At 37.3% G+C, this 22,791-nt stretch overlaps 1 protein-coding gene across 4 annotated transcripts in view; it reads right to left on the reverse strand.

Annotated features, from left to right (window-relative positions):
• The window catches only part of LOC104851920 (cyclic AMP-dependent transcription factor ATF-7), a 95,080-nt gene extending 73,933 nt beyond the window's left edge, over positions 1-21,147 (reverse strand). Inside the window, exons 1-2 of one of the 4 annotated variants that reach the window (XM_033763659.1) lie at positions 20,566-20,580; positions 19,437-19,487 (exon numbers count right to left, since the gene is read on the reverse strand). The gene's annotated coding sequence lies outside the window, so the exon portion shown is untranslated. Of the gene's footprint in view, positions 1-19,436; positions 19,497-20,565; positions 20,581-20,701; positions 20,773-21,029 lie in introns of those variants that run through there. The other 3 variants (XM_010609314.2, XM_010609315.3, XM_033763658.1) reach the window with 3 other exon arrangements.
• Positions 21,148-22,791: the final 1,644 nt, after the last annotated feature.

The raw sequence follows: 22,791 nt of genomic DNA on the forward strand, positions 1-22,791 counted from the left end.
GGAAAGATAAAGAACAATTTTATTCAGAACTCTAACCAAATTTCAAATTCATCTGAGAAATAAATCAAAATGTCTGGTCAATTGCAGGTCTGCCTTAAACTAAAATGTTAACATGGGTCGAAGATTTAGCTCAGTGGTTCCACCACCTGCCTCGCAAGCACAAGGACCCAAGTTTGATTCCTGGTACCAAAGGGGAAAAAAAAGAAAATCTTGCAAACTAAAATGTTAACATTCTACAATTAATCTAGTAATCAGAAAATCATGTTTAAAATGAAGAAGACAGGTGGATAATATCTCTCCTACTCTCTTAGGAGTAACTCTGGAGTTAGAAACCAGTTTTTCTGATTATCTAATCAGTAATTCCACAGCTAATCGGTGTTTAAAATATAAGGGACTTCTTGGTCATCTTTCAATGTGATAGGAACATGCTCTAACTATGAAGGAAACTGATGCTACAGCACTGCTGTAATGGAAGAGACTCTGTATGTACATATGTGTACACAGATTTATATCACATTTAGCCAGGATAAATTGCTTCAATAAATTCTGTTCCTAGGAGAGGCCAACTCAAGCTGATGATTGGGTACTGGGAAACGAGAGCTTCATTTTTCTTCACATAGCCCAGGGCAAGGGGCTTTTCTGGTTTGTTTGTTTTAAATATACAATGATTTTTTTTAGCGCTTTCTAGAACCACAACATAGTACAAAAAATACAAATAAATAAAAGCAAATAAAAATAAAGACCAAGGCCATTATGGCTGAAAACGCAGATCATTTTTGGAAAGCAATTCATCTCTAGAAAAATTCCTGTTGTGCTAGACATAATTTTGATTCTCAGTGCCAGAACTTGTCTTCTTAATATAATCACAAAAATTTTATTTCAAAAAGCTCCTCTAACATATTTTCAATCAGGAAGTAAACAAGGGCTAGGGTAGTAGATACAACACAAGCACCAGGCAGAATTGCTTACTTTTAAATCTAGGTTTTGTTATTTGGGGCTATTTTCATTTTACTTTTTATTTAGAGAAAGGAAAGGGTCCTGGATGAGAAGGGGACAACACTGGCATTGGAAATGATTAAGCAAATTCTAAAATGATGTCCCTCAAACCACAAAATTCAAACCTTAACTTGGCTTTGCACAATTACATGATAATATATGGCTTCCAATTTGTATTTAATGGCATATTAACTAGGATTTAGGGATGAAAAATCATGGTTTCTTTGGTTAAAAAAAAAATAAGGAAGAAAAAAAACGGGGAGAAAAAGCATTAAAATCTAAAACAAGTATTTTCATTTCTCTTAAATGTTCAACTGACAGTCACTAACTAGGATTTCCTGCTTCCTTCCCAATTTGTTAGCCTTTGTTTAACCATTTTTACCAAAGGGAAGTCACAATGGGAGGAAGAAGGCTTTCCTTAATAAATATCCACAGCTATTCTTAAATCATTCCCTCTATCTATTGCCCTTTGTCATTTCCATCATTCTTGCTTTAAAAACAATTTAAGTATTTAATTATGAGAATGATCTATCTCATTTAAAAATATCCAGCTAACAGCTTTTTAAAAATTCTCTTTCATTCTGTATGCTATAGCAAATACTACCTACAAAGAGTATCAGTTATTTCTGACACTCAAATTGTTAATTATCAGAGAGATCAAACTGATGTACTTTCAAAAGCAAAAAACAACACATTTCTGTAGGATAAAATGAAAAGACAGAAAGTGAAATCTCAATAATACCACCCTCACTAGAATTTAACTCACAGGTCATTTGTAACTACTGCTTGTGACAAGTAGATCATGTGTCTGGGCTCACAGCATCGTCTCCTTGATCTATTCTTCAGTATGAAACACAAGCATTTTATAAACAATAAATGACAGGAGAGGGATATACACATTAAGAGGCATTGCCAAGGTAAGTAAGGGTCTTTAAACAGGAAAACAAAGGTACATTAAAAGGCTCTGTCCTAGAGGTCAGGGTCAGATGAGGAAAAAGTTCATGCAATGAAAGCAACCAGAATGCATAAATGACAAGAACTAGGATTTACACAGAAGAGAGAGTATCTTATTCTTTTTTTGGGGGGTACTGGGGATCGAACTTGTGCCTTTGTGCTTGAGAGGCAGGCAGCGAAACCACTGAGCCAAATTCCTGGTCCCTCACAAAAGAGAAAGTCATCTGAATACTAGGAGAGAACTTAAGAAAATACAAGGTTTAGAGAATGATTCTTAATACTTGAAGTCTTTTCAAAAAGTCTGTGTTAAATACTTGTGTAAGAGCCAGAGATAGATCCTAAATGGTCAATGTGCAAATAAAAAAACCAGATATCCTCGCTCTGTCTATATATATTTTAATAAAATAAAGATGGAGTCTGTCACTGAAGGTTACAGAATCAATTCTCTGAACCTGATTATAATGTGATAATATTTCTAGTAACCCCCTGATGTTAATAAGATGGCCCAAATCTAAGTAAGGAATTAGAGGAGATTGGACGTGTTCAGGGTTCAACTCTAGGGAATAAAGTCCTGTACAAACACAATGAGGGGCCTATTGTTAGGTTCCTAATAATAAGTAAATGATGGCCACGGATTTAGCTCAGTAGTGCTTCTGCCTGCCTCATAATAAGCACAAGGACCCGAGTTTGATCCCCGCCCCACCCCCCAAAAAAAGATATTACTAAGGAATTATTAAGTGCCAGGCAAAGTGGACATAAAAATAACACAATAGACCTTAACCAAAAAAGAAAAATCTTTTACTCATTTGATACAAAAGAATCCAGGTTAATGGTAAGAGTAATGGCATAATTTTACAGTTCAATTAATCAGAGGTTGATCAGTATATATATTATTTAGATTCCTTGCTAGTCACCCTACTATTTATAGTTGTTTATCAAATTCTTTTGCTACCAATTCCATAGTATATAGATAAAAGTACCAAAAAAGAGAGATTGACAGTATTGGTAAAAGAATAAGAAGATTAAAAGTAATAATCACAATTACTTTTTCAATAATGCACATTTAGTCAATATAAGTTAATTAATTTAAATATTTTATTCAAAACCTATCGTATGCTTTGGGACTAAGCAATTCAATAATAAATTAGACAGGCTGGGGGTTTAGCTCAATGGTGCCGCCACCTGCCTCATAAGCTCAAGGCACAGAGTTCAATCGCTTGTACCAAAAATAAATTAAATAAATAAATAATGATTTTAATAAATTAGACCAAAAAAAAAAAAATCCAAATAGTCTGGAGATTTAGCTCAGTGGTGCTGCCACCTGTCTCAGAAGCTCAAGGTCCTGAGTTCAATCCCCGGTACAAAAAAAAAAAAAGACAGGTAAGTTTTCTGCCCTCATAGAGCTTACTTACATTCTAAAGAGAAGAGATAATAAACAAATAAAACAATTTTAGAGTGATAGCAGATGATTGCTATTAAGAAACTGTAATTCATTAGTGACTAGGAGAGAGCTACTTTTGTTTCATGACTAAAAATTAAATGACTACATTATCTGTGATCAAAAGAGGAATGGGATAAAATATATAGAGATCTGGTTAAAAACTTCAGTAAATCTTTCCTCTTATACAGTAGTTGTTCAATAAATATTCAGTGATTTAATATTTAGTAAATATTTAAAGTCAATATTCAAGTTTGTACTTAAAGTATTTGTAGAAAGTTGCCAGGTCCACAAAACCATTGTTATGCAGATATTTATGTATTTAAGGCTACACACATTTAAGATATATTTTAAATACATACTTATGATTACTTTGTGCCAACAATGTATGTATATGATTACACCTAATCAACCCTATGCTCTTCTTATCACCCAAATAACATAAAGAAAGCTCTATAGTTTTTGTTTAGAGAGATAAGAATGAGGAAGAGGGGGATATCTGTCAAGTTCAACCTTAACTGAACCCTTAACAAAACCTTGGCCAGAGCCATTAAGATATATATTCCAGCACAAGTGAATGCCAATCAAATACACAGAATCTTTATACAGTACTTTAACGAGTACACTGTTGGACAATCCCTTCTGGAAAGCAGTTTGCCAAATACTTACATTAAAATGTTTTATGCCCTCTGAACAATTGTTTTTTTAGGATTCCATTCTAAAGATAAAACCAAAAACACAGAATCTTTATATATTAAAATGTTCATCACAGTCATATGGGTGATCAAATAAACAGGAATTAAATTATGTAAGAATGGATAAGTACAAATTAAGATACTGCCTTACAAACAACTACATCTAAGATATTAAGAATAACATTTTGAAAGTTATTTAATTTTTAAAAAATTATTTAATGACATGAGAATATGCTGTATATTAAATGCAAAGAGGGGGCTAGGGATGTAGCCTGGCAAGCACAAGTTCCTGAGTTTGATCTCTGGTACCAGGAAAAAAAAAAAAATCTATAAGGCATGGCACATGACTGTAATCCCAGCACTTGGAAGGCTGAGGCAGGAGGATTGCCGCAAGTTCAAGGCCAGCCTGGGCTACATAGTGAGCTCAATGACAGCTGAACTACAGAGTAAGACTGTCTCAAAAAAAGAAAAAGACAGGATATAAAATTGCATATACACCACAATTCCAAACCTATAAAGAAGCAAACAAATAACTGAGGAGGCTGAGGCAGGAGGATCATGAGTTGGAGGCCAGAACTGGGCACTTCAGCAAGATCCTTCTCAAAATAAAAATAAAAAGGGATAGGGATATAGCTTAGTGCAAAGACCCTGCATTCAATGTCCAGTACTACAGGGAGAGTAGAAAAGGTTATCTGAAGCTCTTTACCGCAGCAGTCTTAGCATTTTATTCTCCACAGGATATTCAGTACTGCTCTGATATGCGTTACTAAAATTGCCTTAACTAAAGAAGAGATCCCAGTAAACATAATGAACTAAATAAGATTATAGTGGTGGTCATATGAACCCTAGAAAAAAATGAAGATTCAAGTTTTATTAGGCAATTGATTATTTAGGAACTGAAATTTCTGTTTGTAAATTCTGAATTAATTTTCCATTTCTCAGCATCACAATTAGCATAGATTATCTCAGTTGGTAAATAAACTACTGTAGGATTATATAGAGAGCACATATACTACTACAATGTTAAAATAATTGGCCTTCTTTTTTATATCAGGGTTTTGTAAGGCACTTTGCTAAGAGACTGGAAAACCAGGGCAGAATTACAAAGAATTAGCAAAAAAGAAATCAAGAGATGGAGCTTGGCCTGAATCCTAGTTTCCGAACAATACACAAAATAGACACAACCTTTTTTAATTTTTTAAATTGTAGTACTGAACCCAGGCAAGCAACCCAATACAGAAGTGTATCTTTTATTATTTTCATTTTGAGACAGTCTCACTCAGTTAGTTAACCAGGTTGGCCTTGAATTTGTAATTCTCCTGCCTTAGTTTCCCGAATAGCTAAAATCATCAGCATGTGCCAATGCACCCAGCTACACCACATCTTTTCATGTAACTCTTGTTTTTTTTTTAAAAATCTATAAGGCATGGCACATGACTGTAATCCCAGCACTTGGAAGGCTGAGGCAGGAGGATTGCCGCAAGTTCAAGGCCAGCCTGGGCTACATAGTGAGCTCAATGACAGCTGAACTACAGAGTAAGACTGTCTCAAAAAAAGAAAAAGACAGGATATAAAATTGCATATACACCACAATTCCAAACCTATAAAGAAGCAAACAAATAACTGAGGAGGCTGAGGCAGGAGGATCATGAGTTGGAGGCCAGAACTGGGCACTTCAGCAAGATCCTTCTCAAAATAAAAATAAAAAGGGATAGGGATATAGCTTAGTGCAAAGACCCTGCATTCAATGTCCAGTACTACAGGGAGAGTAGAAAAGGTTATCTGAAGCTCTTTACCGCAGCAGTCTTAGCATTTTATTCTCCACAGGATATTCAGTACTGCTCTGATATGCGTTACTAAAATTGCCTTAACTAAAGAAGAGATCCCAGTAAACATAATGAACTAAATAAGATTATAGTGGTGGTCATATGAACCCTAGAAAAAAATGAAGATTCAAGTTTTATTAGGCAATTGATTATTTAGGAACTGAAATTTCTGTTTGTAAATTCTGAATTAATTTTCCATTTCTCAGCATCACAATTAGCATAGATTATCTCAGTTGGTAAATAAACTACTGTAGGATTATATAGAGAGCACATATACTACTACAATGTTAAAATAATTGGCCTTCTTTTTTATATCAGGGTTTTGTAAGGCACTTTGCTAAGAGACTGGAAAACCAGGGCAGAATTACAAAGAATTAGCAAAAAAGAAATCAAGAGATGGAGCTTGGCCTGAATCCTAGTTTCCGAACAATACACAAAATAGACACAACCTTTTTTAATTTTTTAAATTGTAGTACTGAACCCAGGCAAGCAACCCAATACAGAAGTGTATCTTTTATTATTTTCATTTTGAGACAGTCTCACTCAGTTAGTTAACCAGGTTGGCCTTGAATTTGTAATTCTCCTGCCTTAGTTTCCCGAATAGCTAAAATCATCAGCATGTGCCAATGCACCCAGCTACACCACATCTTTTCATGTAACTCTTGTTTTTTTTTTAACTCTTGTAAAGTTGTATGACAACTTGCATATTGTGTAACTTATAAATGAATCAAGTATTTCCAACAATTCAGCACACAACAGTGTTTCTTATATGCTTATTACAAAAATGAATGCCCAGAAACAACAATTTGAGGCAGTACTACAATTCTTGGGAGTACCATTTTTGTTTAGGAAAATGTAATAGTTCCCTAGGGCATATGCCCCAAGACCTGCAGCAGATACCTAAAGCATGGATAGCACTGAACTGTCTATAACTAGTATTTTTCCCTATATTCTAGGCAGCATTGCCATGCAGTACTAGAGCTAATTTGTTCTTCCATGTTTTATGCCCTGTTATGCACCCTTTTGCATTTACTCTTACACTTTGGGGTCATTACTAAGTAAAAGAGGTGTTACTCGAACACAAGCACTGAAACTAGTGACAATTTGATGACGGAGAAGGCTACTGAGTGACTCACAGTCAATATATAGAACAGATTTGTGGATTGGCTGGACAAAGTGATGATTCAATCCCAGGGTTCTAGGCAGGATGGAGTGGGACAGCACCAGATTTCATCATGCTATTCAGAACAGTGCACAACTTAAAACTTATGAATTGTTTATTTCTGAAATTTTTCATTTAATACAGTATTTTTGGAAAACAGTTGACAAGGTTAACTAAAATTGCAAAAAGCAAAACCATGGATAAAGGGGCATGCTATAATTAACAATAAGCATATTTTATAATTATTTTTAAATTCTGGTTATATATCAAGGGTTGGAAAACTTCAGTTCACAGGTAAAATCCAGTCTGAAACCTAATTTGTGGGGCCCAACAGCTAAGAATAAATTTACTGATTGATTGTTATACTTGGAAGGCAGCTATGCTAACCACTATACCACCAACGCCTCCTGATTTGTTATACTTGGGATTCAACCCAGGGCCTCATGTATGCTAGGCAAATGCTCTACCACTAAGCTATATCCCAGCCTTATTTTATTTTTCTGAGACAGTATCTCACTAAATTGACCCGAGATCCTCTGTTCTCAGGCTCCTAAGTAGCTAGGATTACAGAGAGGTGCCACCACACCTAGCATTTGTAACATTTTTGTTTGTTTTTTTTGAGCAGTGTCTCACTATGCAGTTCAGGTTTACCTCAAACTCACTATGGCCTAGGCTTGTCTCAAACTTACGGTGACCCTCCTGTCTCAGCCTCCCAAGTGCTGGGATTACAGGCCTATGTCACTTTGGCTGGCTTACTTTTTTTGATGGGTTTTTTTATTTTTGGTACCAGAGATTGAACTTAGAACCTTGCACAGTGCCACTGAGCTAAATATCGAGCCCTGGCTTACATTTTTAAATGGTGAAAAAAGTCACAAAGATTATTTTGTGACACGTGAAAATTAATGAAATTCACTTTTTAGCATCTATAAATAACGTTCTATTAGAATGCATCCAAGCTTATTTGTTTATGTATTAGCCATGGCATTTTTGTGCAAGAATGGCAGGATACAAGAGACCTCATGTCGGGCTGGTGATTTAGCTCAGTGGTTCTGCAAGCCTGCCTCACAAGCGCAAGGTCCCAAGTTTGATCTCTGGTACCAAAAAAAAAAGACACCTCATTCTACAAAGCATAACATTTATTATCTGATCATACTCTGCTTACTCCTTGTATATGTGATAGCTATCAAAATATATAGCTATTTGGGCTGGGGATTTAGCTCAGTGGTTCCAGCACCTGCCTTATAAGCTATAAGAGCCTGAGTTTGATCTCCGGTACCAAAAAAAAAAAAAAGCTACCATAATTAAGATATCCTAATTATGAAGAATGTCAGAATTTATATGCTGATTCTTAATAAATTCATTTATAATGTGATTATTCAAGTATTAATTTCTTTTTGTTTTAATTTTCAAAATATTTAAAATTTTTATTAGTATATAGCCAATACATAGTGATTAGACTTAGTTTGGGGCTTTGATACACATATATACCACATCTTGATCACTTAAATATTGAAACTTTAGAGCCAGGCATGAAGGTGCACACTTGTAATCCCAGCACTTGGATAGCTGAGGCAGGAAGGATCATCACTATGAGTTTAAGGACAGCCTCGGCGACATAGTGAGTTCAGGCCAGCCTTAACTGAATAATGAGACCCTGTCTCAAAAAAACAAAAACAAAATAAATCCAAATTTTAGAAATTAAACTTCCTTAAACCAGGCATGGTGGCTAATTCCTGTAATCCCAGCACTCAGGGAGGCCAAGACAGGAATATCTCAAATTCAAGTCCTGCCTGAGCAATTCAGCAAGACCCTGTTCCAAAAAATAAATAAAAGGGAGGATGGGGATATAGGTCATTGGTAGAGTATCCTCAGGTTCATTCCTTCTGTAACACAAGAGGAAAGAAAGAAAGAAAAGAGAGAGACAGAGCCGGGCATGATGGTGCACACCTGTAATCCCAGCACTCGGGAGGCTGAGGCAGGAAGATCGCTGTGAGTTTGAGACCAGCTACATAGTGAGTTCCAGGTCAGTCTCAATTATATAGTGAGACTCTGTCTCAAAAAACCAAGAAAAAAAAAAGAGAGAGAGAGAAGGGGAAGGAAGGAGAGAAGAAGGGAGGGGAGGGGCAGGGAGGGAAGGAAGAGGAATGGAAAGAAATGAAATTAGGTTTTCTTAAAATAAGGTTAAGCTAGCTAGCTCAATAGTTCTCAAATATTGTATATTGTTGGGTTTTTTTTTTGTTTTTTTTTGTTTTGGTACCAGGGATCGAAATAGGGTCATTGCGCTTGCGAGGCAGACGGCAGAACCACTGAGCTAAACCCCCAGCCTTTCAAAGAGTGTATATTGACCTGGGCACCTTGTAAAATTACAGACTCCTAGGTCTCTTGGATTCTCTCACCACAGGGGCCCAAGAATTTACACCTTCAATTAAAAATAAAACAAAAAAACCTGGGTAATTTTGATGCAAATAATCAGTGTTCCACCCTTTGAGAAGTACTAGAAGGCTGGAAAGGTTATAATTTCTTCCATGTGGAAAACACCTACATTTCTCAAGTTTGGCAGTATAAGACAGTAGTTCTCAAAGTGGGCTCCAGGGATCCCAAAGATCTCTGAGACCCTTTCAGAGTGTTCATGGGGGGTTAAAGTCACTCACTGGCAAAAGATCTATTTTAAGATCAAGAGCAAGACAGACCAATGCACTTTAATGTAACAGTATTAAAAGTTCACCGATGTGGTTTCAGATGTATACTACAGCTAACCTTTAAGAAACTATGCTTTTTCAGATTTTGGTATTTTATCAAAGGAGACTAGGTATAATTATCTGAAAATAATCTTTCCTTTTTTCTATTACATATCTGTGTGCCTCCTGTTCTTTTCAAATACTTATACCAAAACAATGTATCTTAACAGATTGAGTGCAGAAGCAGTTATGAGAAAGCAGCTGTTTTCTGTTAAACCAGACATTAAAGAGATATGAAGCTCTTTCCTCTAATGTTTTTTGAAAGTACAGATACAGCTTTTATGTTAACATGTAATGAGTTTGCTATTATTTTTAAATAAATGAATAAATATTTTTAAACTTCCTCTTTTAAATTCTAATACCCTAAATATTAACAAATACGACACAGATAAACAAAAAGTTTTGTGCTATCCTCAATGATTTAAGAGTATAAAGGGTTGGATACTGAGATAAAACAGTTGGAGATCCATGGCTTCAAAATCTATAAGACCAAGAGTACCTAGCTAGATCAATCAAACAGAAGGTTGAAATTAATTTCTGGATTTCAGGCTTAGCTATGCAGGGACGGATTTCAAAGAAAAGCCAGCTAAACAGACCAAATAGTTTTGTAGCAAATGAATGAAAACAGATGTGGATGAAAATCTGGCTGAATCATAAGCAATACATGGCCAAAGCTTAGAATTTATCTAGAAGCAGCTTTACACAGGAACCTTCTTGAGTAGTTTTTTAAGGTTTTCTTAGGTTTTTAAAGATTCAAGGAACTACTCTGAGTTAATCCCAGGAGACTTAATAAAGCAAAAGCAAAGAAGCCACACTTAACAACAAGCCACAATTAACAAGAAACAAAGAAATAACAACAGAAAATATAACTATCTAAATAGGGCTTGGTGGGGTACACCTGTAATCCCAGCACTCTGGCAGGCTGAGGCAGGAGAATCCCAAGTTTGAGCAATTAAGTAATTAAGTAATTTAGTAAGTTCCCCCAAAATAAAAAAGAGCTAGGGGAGTAGCTCAGCATGGTTCAATTCTAGTACCACAAAACATATCCACCACCACCCCACATTTGGTCTCAAATTCATTCATTACTTACTTATTTTTGCAGTCAGTGCTAGGGTTCAAACCTAAAACCTTGAGAATGCCAGGCAAGTGCTCTACCACTGAGCTATACCCCCAGTCCTGGAAATTAGTAGGATGTCAATCAAAAAAATCAAAACAAACCCCGTGGCAGACCCTGTTAATCTCAGTTACTGGGGAGGCTGAGACAGAAGAATTGCATGTTTGAGGCCAGCCTGGGCAATTTATAGCAACCCTGTCTCAAAATTTTTAAAAAAATCTCAGTGATGGAGTGCTTGCCAATCATGCATGAAGTCCTGGGTTTGATCCCCAGTATCACAAAAAATGATTCCTAAAACAATGAAGCTGCTAGGCATTGTGGCACACATCTATAATTAGTAATCTGGCAGGCTGATCCTAAAGGATCCTAAATTCAAGGCCAGCCTGGTTACTTGGTAAAACCTTGTCTCAAAAAAAGGCAGGGTGAGGGGCTGGGTCTGTAACCCAGTGGTACAGCACCTCAGGATTCCAACAAGAAAAACCGAAAACCAAAACAGCCCACACACAATAAACCACAGATCAATTTTAAATCTTCATGCACTCAGACTGCAAACAACAATAAACCTAACAGACTTTAATATTAAAACCAGTATCAATATGGTTCTGGGCAGGAAGAAGCTACCATATCTCACAATGACAATCATGGGGAAAAAAAAATCTATTTTCTTAGTCTGCCTGAAATATTTGCAACACAGTGATCAATTTGGGGAAATTCCAACACTTACTGATTGATGCTCACTAGTCTCAAGCACAGAGGTAAAAAAATATTAGCAAACTACTGCTTTTTTTTTTTCTTTCTTTCTTTTTTATGGTACCGGGGATTGAACTCCGGAACTTGCGCTTGTGATGCAGGCGGCAGAACCACTAAGCTAAATCCCAGGTCCTTTCTTTTTCTTTTTTAACTCTTGGATTTTGTACTAAGCTATATACATTCCCACCCCATTTATTTTTTAAACCAGAAGCTTTCTATTGTGCTCAATTTGCAATTCTGCTTCAACTTCCCAGCGCACTAGGATTACAAACATAATCTAACAAACCACTGCTTGAATAAAAGTTTTTTTTTTTTTTTTTTTGCAGTAGTGGCCATTGAACCCAGATCCTATGCACTGAGCCACAACCCTTGTCCTATTTATGCATTCAGGGTCTTGCTAATTCTCTAAATTGCCCAGGCTAGACTTGAACTTGAGATTCTCCTGCCTCAGCCTTCCAGAGTGCTGGGATTAGAGGCATGTACCTCCAGGCCTAGACTTGAGCAAAACTGTTTTAAGGAAAAGGTGCTATAGAAATCATGTTGGTACTGGAAATATATTAAAACAAACCCAGGGCCGGGGATTTGGCTCAATAGTTCTGCCACCTGCCTCGCAAGCGCAAGGACCCGAGTTCAATCCCTGGTACCAAACCAAACAAACCCAACATAGTGTTATTCAAGCTTAATAAACTGTAAATATTACTAGCAAGAAATGTGGTGCCAACATAAACAATTTATAGCAATTGTATACTATACTCAATAAATCACTTTATCCATGAGTGGTGGCACATGCCTATAAACCCAGCCAGCACTATGGGAGGCTGAGCCAGGAGAATCTCAAATCAGGAGAATCTCAAATTGAAGCCCAGCTTGGGCAATTTAGTGACTTAGCAAGACCATATCTCAAAATAAAAAATAAAAAAGGACTGGAGTACAGTTCAGTTGGAAGGTCCTGAGTACTACAAAGGGAGGGAGAGACCAACAGAGAGGGAACATGCTTGTCTCAAAATAAAAATAAGTAAATAGCTGGGTGTGGTGGCGTATGCCTGTAATCCCAGCACTTGGGAGGCTGAGGCAGGAGGATCTCTATGAGTTCAAGACCAGCCTGGGCTACACAGTGAGTTCCAGGTCAGTCTCAACTATATAGTGAGACCCTGTTTCAAAAACAAACAAACAAATAAATAAATATAAGTAAATAAAAAGTGCTGGTGATATAGCTCGGTTAGAAGGCCCTAGGATCAATTCCCAGTATTACCAGAAATAAATAAATAAACCAATATTCTTTTTTTTTCCCCAAACACATTGTTATTTCAAGAAAATAACTGCCCAGGATTTAGCTCAGTAGTACCACAACTGCCTTGCAAGTGCAAGGTTCTGGGTTCAATCCCCAGTACCAAAAAAAAAAAAAAAAAAAAAAAGTGTATGTGTGTGTGTGTGTGTGTGTGTGTGTGTGTGTGTGTGTGTGTGTATGTGTGTATTTTGAGGATAGAACCCAGGACCTTGAACATATTGAGTATATATATGCTTTACCACTGAACTACACCTCCACCTCTTTCCCTTGTTTTCAAATCTGAAAGATGTACGTTTTTTCTACTGCATAGTAAGTTTTAACTCCAAAATAAAATTTTGAGCTGGGTATGGTGGTGCACAGCTGTAATCCCAGCACTTGGGAGGCTGGAGCAGGAGGATTGTCACAAATTCAACACCAGCCTAGGCTACTCAGTGAATTCAAGGCCAGCCTAAACTACATAGTGATACGCTATCTCAAAAAAAAATTAATTGATTACATTTGATCAGTTTGACATGTAAACTTTCCCTGCGTACTTTAGAAAGAAGTGCTTTACTAGAACAGCAGGCAATTCAAAGAAATGAAACGAAGCTATAGTGTTTGTGAGAGGTTGTGGCTATGGAAGATTAACTAACACAGAGGCCCAAGCTACAAGTTCACAAAATAACTTTATAAAGCTAAACCTTGGCTCCTGGTAGACTTTCATAAACTGATATTTATTAAGGAGGAATACAGTATTCAACAAAAAAATAAACTTTTTATAGAGTCTAGTTTCAACTGTATGAGAATATTTAGGATTACAATTATCAAAAGATGGAAAAAAAGCTAATAAAGTTGTGAGTTTATAATGAGTTTTGTTGTAAATACTCAAGACTTTCCAAGCTACTACTATATACTAACTGATCTTTGGTCTAGTTAGGAAACTTTCCTAAGTGTAAGCCTACAAAGTTTTAAGAACTAAATAAAAAAGTTTTATCTTTTCATACAACCTTTCCTAAATTTTAACACTCCTCCTTTTACTAAGGAAGATATACAGCAAATACTTACTTTTAAAACTGAACTGAATTTTTTTCATTGTATGCACATTATTCACAGTAAATGAAATATGAAAAAAAGGAAAATTAAGAATCTAAACAAAAGAACAAGAGAAGGAAAGGAAACTGTATTACTGTGATTTAAATGAAAAATAAAACCATGAACATTTTTTCAAAATAAAGTGTTAACCACGGGAACACTCAAGAAAAAATATCATGGTAAAATATTTTTAAGAAGTGAATTCAATGCAGAATATTTATTATTTCTGATTTTTTTAGTTCAAAGAAGTTATTTCTCATCATTTATATTCCTCATGCTTATCCATCTGCACTCAGTCAGTAGAACTATTTCAATTTCATTTTTACAGTCTATTTTTCTCCCTGATTCTTCAATAAGTTCCTTGATCTGAGCTTCTATTTATGAATGTTTAGAATAGAAAGGACCTTGAGAGGTTACCAAGTGTATCTTTCTGCTTCCCAGGAGAACTCATAACTAAGTCTCAGAAGGATAAGAAGGTATATAGACTTTACAAAATGCATCCTGTCCCTGAACAACAGTGTGCTACTTTAATCTGTACAAACATTTCCATTCACAATTTGCAAGTCTTAAAAATGAAAGTAAAAATTAAAACCCCAAAAGAGGAAGGTGTTTTAAAAATGCATTTATCAGCTAAAATTGCTCAAACATAAATTCAACTGTCAGGTCTAAAATTAACATGCAGGAAAGTTGTTGGCTGCCATTATAAAATCTTTAGTTCCTAGAGATGTCTTCTGATGCTCTGCTGGGTCTGTGACACCATTTCACCTTCAGCACAGAGCATGTGAAAGTCAGACCACCACACTAATAAAGTACCATTAGAAATAGCCACCACACTAATAAAGTACCATTAGAAATAGCAATTACATGTGTGGTGTATAGTTGGTGTAGGTTTTTATTCCAAATTAAAAATGAAAAAAGCTCTAAATTAGAAATTTGAATTTTTTTTACAGTACCGGAAATAGAACTCAGCACCTTGCCCTTGCAAGGCAGGCATAGTGCCACTGAGCAAATCCCCACCACTAGAAATGTCAATGTTATGGGGAAGCTACACTATAACTGTTTTAATGGGCAATAGTTTAATTCCTTAATTTCTGTCTTAAAATCATCATGGAATAAGTTTCTTCCTAAATGAGTTTCTAAAACAATTTCATCTAAAGGAAAAATCACCCAGGTATAAATAAACACTGTTAATCATTCAGTATTTATTTTTTAAAAATAAAGGAAGAAAAGAAAGCACTCAGGATCAGTTTTTAAAATGGGGAGAAAGCCAGATGTTGTGGTGTGTGCCTCTATTCCAGCACTTGGGAGGCTGAAGCAGGAAGAGAGATCACCACAAGTTCTAGGTCAGCCTGGGCTACATAGCAAGACCCTGTCTGTCTCAATAAATAAAAAATAGGGCCAGGGATTTAGCTCAGTGGTTCTGCTGCCAGCCTCACAAGCGCAAAGATCCAAGTTCAGGAGCCGGTACCAAAAATAAATAATAAAAGGGAGAAAGAAAAATCATAAGGTTAAACATATGGGCCAAAGGAGGTAGGTTGTATAAATTATAGACTGGTGAAACAAATTATTTCCCAAGTACACTTTAAAATGGACTTTAAAAGTATATTGTTTATGAACAATTGGCAGACTATACAGTGATCTATAAACACTAGTACCACATGGCTAAGCAGCACCTAATATATAACTTCATTTTGTGCTTTTTGATGGAGTCACTGGTCTAGAAGCTTGGAGATGTCAGAAACAGAATACATTTATATTTCAAAAGTACACTTTTTTTTTTTCCATATTAGAGACTGAACCCAGGGCCTAACAAATGCTAGGTAAATGTTCTAGTATAAGGCTATACTCCCAGTCTTTTACTTTTTTTTAGAAAAGGACTTGCTAAACTGCCCAGGGTGGCCTCAAACTCAAAATATTTCTGCCTCAGCCACCCAAGTCACTAGGATTAGGTGTGTCACAGTGCCTGGCTAACAGAACACTTTGATACTTAGTAATACATAAAGGTTAGTTGATATAAAACAGCATGTGGGATTCATAACTGTATTTTACTCTAAAATGTTAATGTTATCATAATGATAGTCTACGAATATGCTCTGCCAGTGACCTAACATGAAAACCCAGACATCATGTTTATCAAACACATCAATAATACAAAGATATGAGGGAGAAAGGAAAAAATGGAAACAAAGTCTTTGTAAATAGGGGAAGTGGGAAAGGTGAAGGGAGGGCAGGGGTATGGGGAAAAAATGAGAACCAAGATCTGTCATGTAAGAGTATAAGATCCTAATGATAAATGTAACTGTACTGTATACTTAAAAAGTACCAATATACTCAATTAAAAGATATGAGCAACGATCAAGAGGCTAAAAAACACTGTTGTACTAAAAATAATGAGTAACAGGATAACTACAGGGATAAATGTAAAGTTCTCAAATACGTTTAAAAAACCAACTATACAAATTCATATGACTTTAGGGTTTATGAATAGCAGTACAGAGTGAAGAAAACAAGATGTCATGATCCCTTTAATCCCATATTTTGTGTTGGTTAGATTTTATCTGAGATGCTATCTTCATATCTAGATAAGGAACTCTAAGGGCCCGGGATTTAGCTCAGTGGTTCTGGCACCTGCCTCACAAGCGTGAAGACCCAGTTTGATCCAGAAAACAAAACAAAACAAAAAGCCAACAAACAAACAAACAAAACAATTTGCAGAGCACTCAGTAGATGCCTTACACCTCTTATCTCATTTAATCTTTGCAGCAATCTTATAAAGTAGGAATTAGCACCATTTTGGGGCTGGAGACTTAGCTCAGTGGTGCTGCCACCTTCCTCTTAAGTGCAAGGTCCCGAGTTCGATCCCCCATACCAGAAAAAACAAAACAACAACAACAAAAAAGCCATAGGCAGAGATTTATTACTTAGTTGATAGTTTCACTCATTATGGGTGAGGGGAGCAGGGGGAAAAGGGAGGGCAGGAACAAGGGGAAAAAATGAGAACTAAGACCTGCCATTTAAAGGTACAAGATCCAAATAATGAATGTAACTGTACTGCATACCTAAAATGTACCAATAAACTCAATGAGGAAAAAAAAAGAACTCTAAAAAACTCAGGCAATTAAGTTAATGAAAAGCCTGAACTTAATTTAAAATGTCATCTAAGGAAAAACAGAAAGAAGTTGGGGCATTTATCCAGAAAGAGATGTCTTAATGGGGAATTAAGTGTCATCAAATATTTGAAGTCTGTGATGTTGACAGAGAATTAGTTTTATTTAGTATGGCTTCAAATGAACACCAATAACGGTGCTCATTTCAACAGCACATACTAGAACTCCAATAATGAATGGAACAGGTTTTCTGTGAAGTGGGGATCTCTTCCTTACAGCATTCAGATATTAAAAGATCATCTGTCAAGGATATCCAATATGATGTGTACTTCATTAATATACCTGATTCTAAAAGAAGTCTTATACAGGAAGGCAACATTTAAAAATGAGACCATGTCAGATCCCAGTTCTTTAGGGAAAAGGATATTGAGTTTGAGGCCAGCCTAGGCTACACAGTAAGTTCAAGGCCAGCCTGTACTACATAGTGAGGTCTTCTCTCCAAAAACAAAAAACTAAAAATAATAACTACCAATCCAAACAAACAAACAAAAGCCAAAAATAAGCAATTAAATACATATATGGCAGAGAAGCTTAAAAATTATTTTCCTGGGCCAGGGATGTAACTTAGGGGTGCAGGCACCTGCCTGGCAAGCTCAAGGTCCTATGTTTGATTCTTGGTACCAAAAAAGAAAAAAGAAAAAAAAATTATCTTCTTAAATTGAGTGTAGTGGTATACACCTAACTCTCAGTACCCTGAGGGGCTGAGGCAGGAGGATATCAAATTTGAATCCAGCACAAACAATTTAGCAAGATTCTATCGCAAAATAAAAAAATAAAAATAAAATGGGATGGGGATGTAGCTCAGTGTGAAGGCCATGGGTTCAATACTCAGTAGAGGAAAAAGAAAAATGTTTTCTTTGACATGTTTTTAAAATTTATAGGAGCCAGGTATGTGGTGGCACATACATATAATCCCAGCACCTAGGAGGCTGAGGCAGGAGGATCATCATGAGTTCAAGGCCAGCATGGGCCATAGTGAGTTCAAGGCCAGGCTGAACTGCACAGTGAGACCTTGTTTTAGAAAATCAAAAATAAAATAGACAGAATTTTTTCATGAACTTCAAAGTCAAAATCTTTTTCAGTGAAACCAACAACAAAAGAAATAAGCATTTTCTTTTTTTAAATGAATGCTATGACTGTTTTTCTTAAAGACACATTTGCCCCTACCTTTAGTACCATCATCAAGGACTAGGGGACAATTATATGCCAGACTGCTAACTGGTCCCAAGAAGAGAGCTGCCTTTCCTAGGCACTCACACAACAGTGCTACTGGTTCCACCTAAAATCTTCTTGCAAGAAGAAGGCTCCTCCTTATCAGACATGGATAGGAGGCTGCAGCAAAACTGACTACCTCCCACTGCAGCTTAAGAAAATTTAGTCCTGACATGCACAAAACAATAACTTCAGAGCAGCTGTGTTCAGGCAGAGCCAGGGAATTTACTCTGGGCAAAGCAATAACTTAAGTGTTGTTTGAAATAATAATTTTCATTTTGGGTTAGAAGTGAGGAGAGGAAAGAAAACAAGATACAGCTATTAACATTTTAAACACATAGTATTTAAACAAAGGTGTTTAAAAATTACAACACTGAAACCAGCAGAGTGTAAACTTTGATCCACAAACTGAAAGATGTGTAGTGTTATTCTCTAGCTCTCTGCTGGGTGGTAACACTAGTGAGAGAAAAAAAAAATCTTAATATGCCCAAGTTAAAGCCCTCACAAATTCTAGACTGGAAGACCAAAACAAGGGCCTGTGCTCTCTCTTCCATTGGATTTTTTTTTCCCTGCTGCCAGGCAAACTGTGAAAATGTCCTATAGTAATGTTCTTAATGTGAAACGCTGTAGTTAATGCTAAAGGGTCAGTAATTAATTGGTCTCATCGTGCTGTAGGGGCAATGTCCTGGCCAAGAGGAAAGCTTGAACTGGTTGCTGAAAACCAAAGGTTAATACAAAATTACATAGCCTGGTTTCTTTTCATATATTAGCTTATAGGTATTTCAATTTTCAAAAGCAGAAGAGAAGGATTGTAAAAAAAAATCTACGCAATAGCAAACAAGTTATTAATTGGCTGTGTAACTCATTATTAAATGATACATAATTATTAAACAAAGGCCAAAGGCCTGTCTCTCTTCTATACAGAATTAAGAGCAAACTGGTAAGACTACTTAGCATAGCTGCCAAACTTTTCTTTAGCTTCTTTTCTTACAGACATGCTATATTTCGCAATAGTCTCCACTTACCTTACATCTCCACGATTAAATACAGATTGTGTTTGATTTCCCGTCTTTGCCCTAAGATATTATGATGTGTCTTTAGAGTCTGGATACAAGTGAAAAAACTGAAAAAATTTCACTTTCCTGAAACGTGTGTAATTTAATTTACACTATTTAAAATATATGTAAGCTAATTAAAACTAATTGCAACCATCCGTTTAATAACTTTTCAAGAATGTCACATTTAAATGGAAAATTTTTCATTTTAGTATATTTGTACTTAGAATGTCTATAAAGATTAATGTTTCTACAGAAATTACATTACTACAAAACTTTAAACATAGAAATCAAGTGACTTGCTGAGGAAAACCTGCACACCTCCACAAACCTACACTAAATGTGACAGGACCTTAAGAGATGCTAAAACACTCTGTTAAGTAGAAAACAAACTTTTAAAGTCCAGTAAGTAGCAACAAGGGAATCTGCGCCGGAGGTTCCCTGGGTAGTAAATACCCCAGTGAAAGAACGTAACAAGCAATTCAGAGCAACATATAGGTCCCTTTGGGGCTCCAACGTGGACTGCTTAAGTCCCAAGCCCACATCCCTGTGTTTTGGAAGAGACAAAATTTGGGAAGGGGAATGGAAGGAGAAAAATCAAAGAAGTGATAAGTGTTCTATTTTTCCCATTCTAGAGCCCAGCATTTTTCTAAGTTGGTCATCAGACTGAGTGTCATAACCACCAAAAGTCCTAAGTCAACAACACAGCCTCCGTCCCATAGCCAGGCTAAAGACCTGTGCATATCAGACGTCTCTCTTCCAAACACCTCCCTTATTCTCTCCATTCCCACACCATTCCTAAAGTCATGCATTTTGGCGACTCAACTCATCAACACTGCCCTCCTACACTCATTCACTTAGTTCTCTTCAAATACAAACTTTCTCTACTATCGTCTCTGATATTTTTATTCAATCGAAATGTCACCACGCTCATTTCCAATGATCTACCCCTACCTATCTTTCCAGCCAAACACAAAGTATGCTTTTACCAGATCAAGGTCCTTGTTTTCACCTACTCATCCCCACCTCCTGCCAATTACTCCTGCCTTTTCCAAAGCCAAACCCCTAACCCCACTCTGGAAAGTCCGGAGTATTCAACCTAGTTTAGTGGTCCTCCTCTTTCTCTCATCCCACCGCATTCCACGATCCTTCCATTAGGCTCCACTAAACTACTCCTCTCTCAGAATTCAATTCCCCTCTCCTTGCCACGCCCTGTGCCCCCCGGGGCTACTTACCCCAAGTTCTCCCTACTCTTCAGGCCTCTGGCCCCGCCTTCCCCGCAAAGGAAGGAGGCGGGAGAAGGGAGAGAAGAGAGGCGGCACTCCGCAAGATAAAACTGATCTTTCATTAGCACTCATTGCCGCCAATCGTTGCTTCCTTTTCTCTTACTGGTCATTTTACTCTATGCCCCACCCTCTTCCTCAGACAGGGCCCAGCCACCGCCTCAGCACCCCCGTCCAACAGACTGGGAGGGGAGACCCCGGCCCGGGAAGCTAGGACTGGCCAGACTTGAAGGGGAAACTCCTGTCAGATCACGGACTAGCTAATATTAGTAGAACTTACCCGCTGATAGCTCTGTCGCCTCCTGCCCGCCTGAGCTCAGGCCCACAATCTGTCTCCAGCTCCTCCTTTCCCCCCCTCAGCGGAGCAGATACTTTCCTCCCGTCCGGCCAGGATCGCTCACCTCTCGCGAGAAAAGGGGGGAGGGGCAGGCGAGATTCATGGGGGCTGAGTTGGAAAGGGACAGAGGGGAGGTGCTTATTGTGGGCCGGCCGGGAAGAAGGCCAAGCGTTTACTGTACACACGGGTCACACGTGTTGGGGGTGTAGAGTGGCGGTGGGGAGAAGCTTTATAGGTGCTTGTAGTGGAGATACAAAAGGTGAGACAGATACTCTAGGGCACTGATTGTGAACCTTTTAGAGCATTCAATGATAACAGCCGGCTGCGCCACTCGTGCTGTAGGTTAGTCACCACTGCCCTAAAGAAAGATTATCTCAGGGAGCACAGTTTAAAAACAACATAACATTATACCTTAGTAAAGCTGGGTTTTTTTTTGGGGGGGGGTCAGTAAGCAAACCAAGCTAAACAAGGGAATTCAGGGTTCCAAACATGCGAGTAGTTATATTTTCTTCTACACTTAACAGTACAATCACTGTGCCTTAAGCTCTGCTCTGTGTGACTGTGGGGAGAGGTGGGAAAATGAGGGAGTTCAGCGTCATGAGCTGGCTACGTGTTTTGTTGGTACGTATGTTTGTTCTTTTTTCTCTACTGGGGATGAAATCCCAAGGGTGCTCTGCCACTAAGCTACAGTACATTGCCAGCCCTTTATTAATTATTATTATTACAATCATTATTTTGAGAGAGGGTCTTGCTAGATTGCCCTGGCTGGCCTCAAACTCATCATTCCCCTACTTTAGCCTCCCCAGTAGCTGGAATTACATGCATGTGCCAATGTACCCATCAGGAAATGGCTACTTTTTTTTTTTTTTAATATGCAGGTTGTTTCTACTACCGTTCAGAGTCAGCACTTCCTTAATAGCAAAGTAATTTAAAATACCCTTAACCTTAGAAGTAGAGTGAATGTTGGAAAAAAGCAGTGCTACCAGCCCAGCAGTCCTAGTGCTGCTTTTTTTTTTTGCAGTACCAGGGATCGAACGCAGGACCTTGTGCTTGGCAAGGTAGATGCAGTGCCACTGAACTAAATCCCCAGCCCCCAGTGTTGCCATTTTACAAACTGTCCTGGGATGTGATGCTCCTCTGTGGCTCTGCACAATGGCAAGCCCATTTCACTGAGTTGTAATGATCAAATGAGATACATGAAACTATTTGGCGATTTAAAAAAACATTCTTTTCTTTTTTCTTTTTATTGAGGTTATTGGTACAATCTAGGTATACAATACAATTACATTAAATCCCCAGCCCACAGTTGCCATTTTACAAACTGTCCTGGGATGTGATGCTCCTCTGTGGCTCTGCACAATGGCAAGCCCATTTCACTGAGTTGTAATGATCAAATGAGATACATGAAACTATTTGGCGATTTAAAAAAACATTCTTTTCTTTTTTCTTTTTATTGAGGTTATTGGTACAATCTAGGTATACAATACAATTACATTCATCATTGGGATTCTGTACCTTTACATAAGAGGTCTTGATTCTCATTTTTCCCCTTGTCCCTGCCCTCCCTTCACCCCCTCCCCTCCCCATTTACAAACACTTTATTTCCATTTTTTCAGTTTCTCATATTTTTTCCTCTCCCTTATTACCTTTCCCCCACCCTTCCCACTTTCCTTACACCTTTAGCCCTTACTTCCTATTTCACATT

Source organism: Fukomys damarensis, unplaced genomic scaffold, assembly GCF_012274545.1.
Source record: "Fukomys damarensis isolate Sample0158 unplaced genomic scaffold, DMR_v1.0_HiC HiC_scaffold_15, whole genome shotgun sequence".
NCBI classification, from domain to species: domain Eukaryota; kingdom Metazoa; phylum Chordata; class Mammalia; order Rodentia; family Bathyergidae; genus Fukomys; species Fukomys damarensis.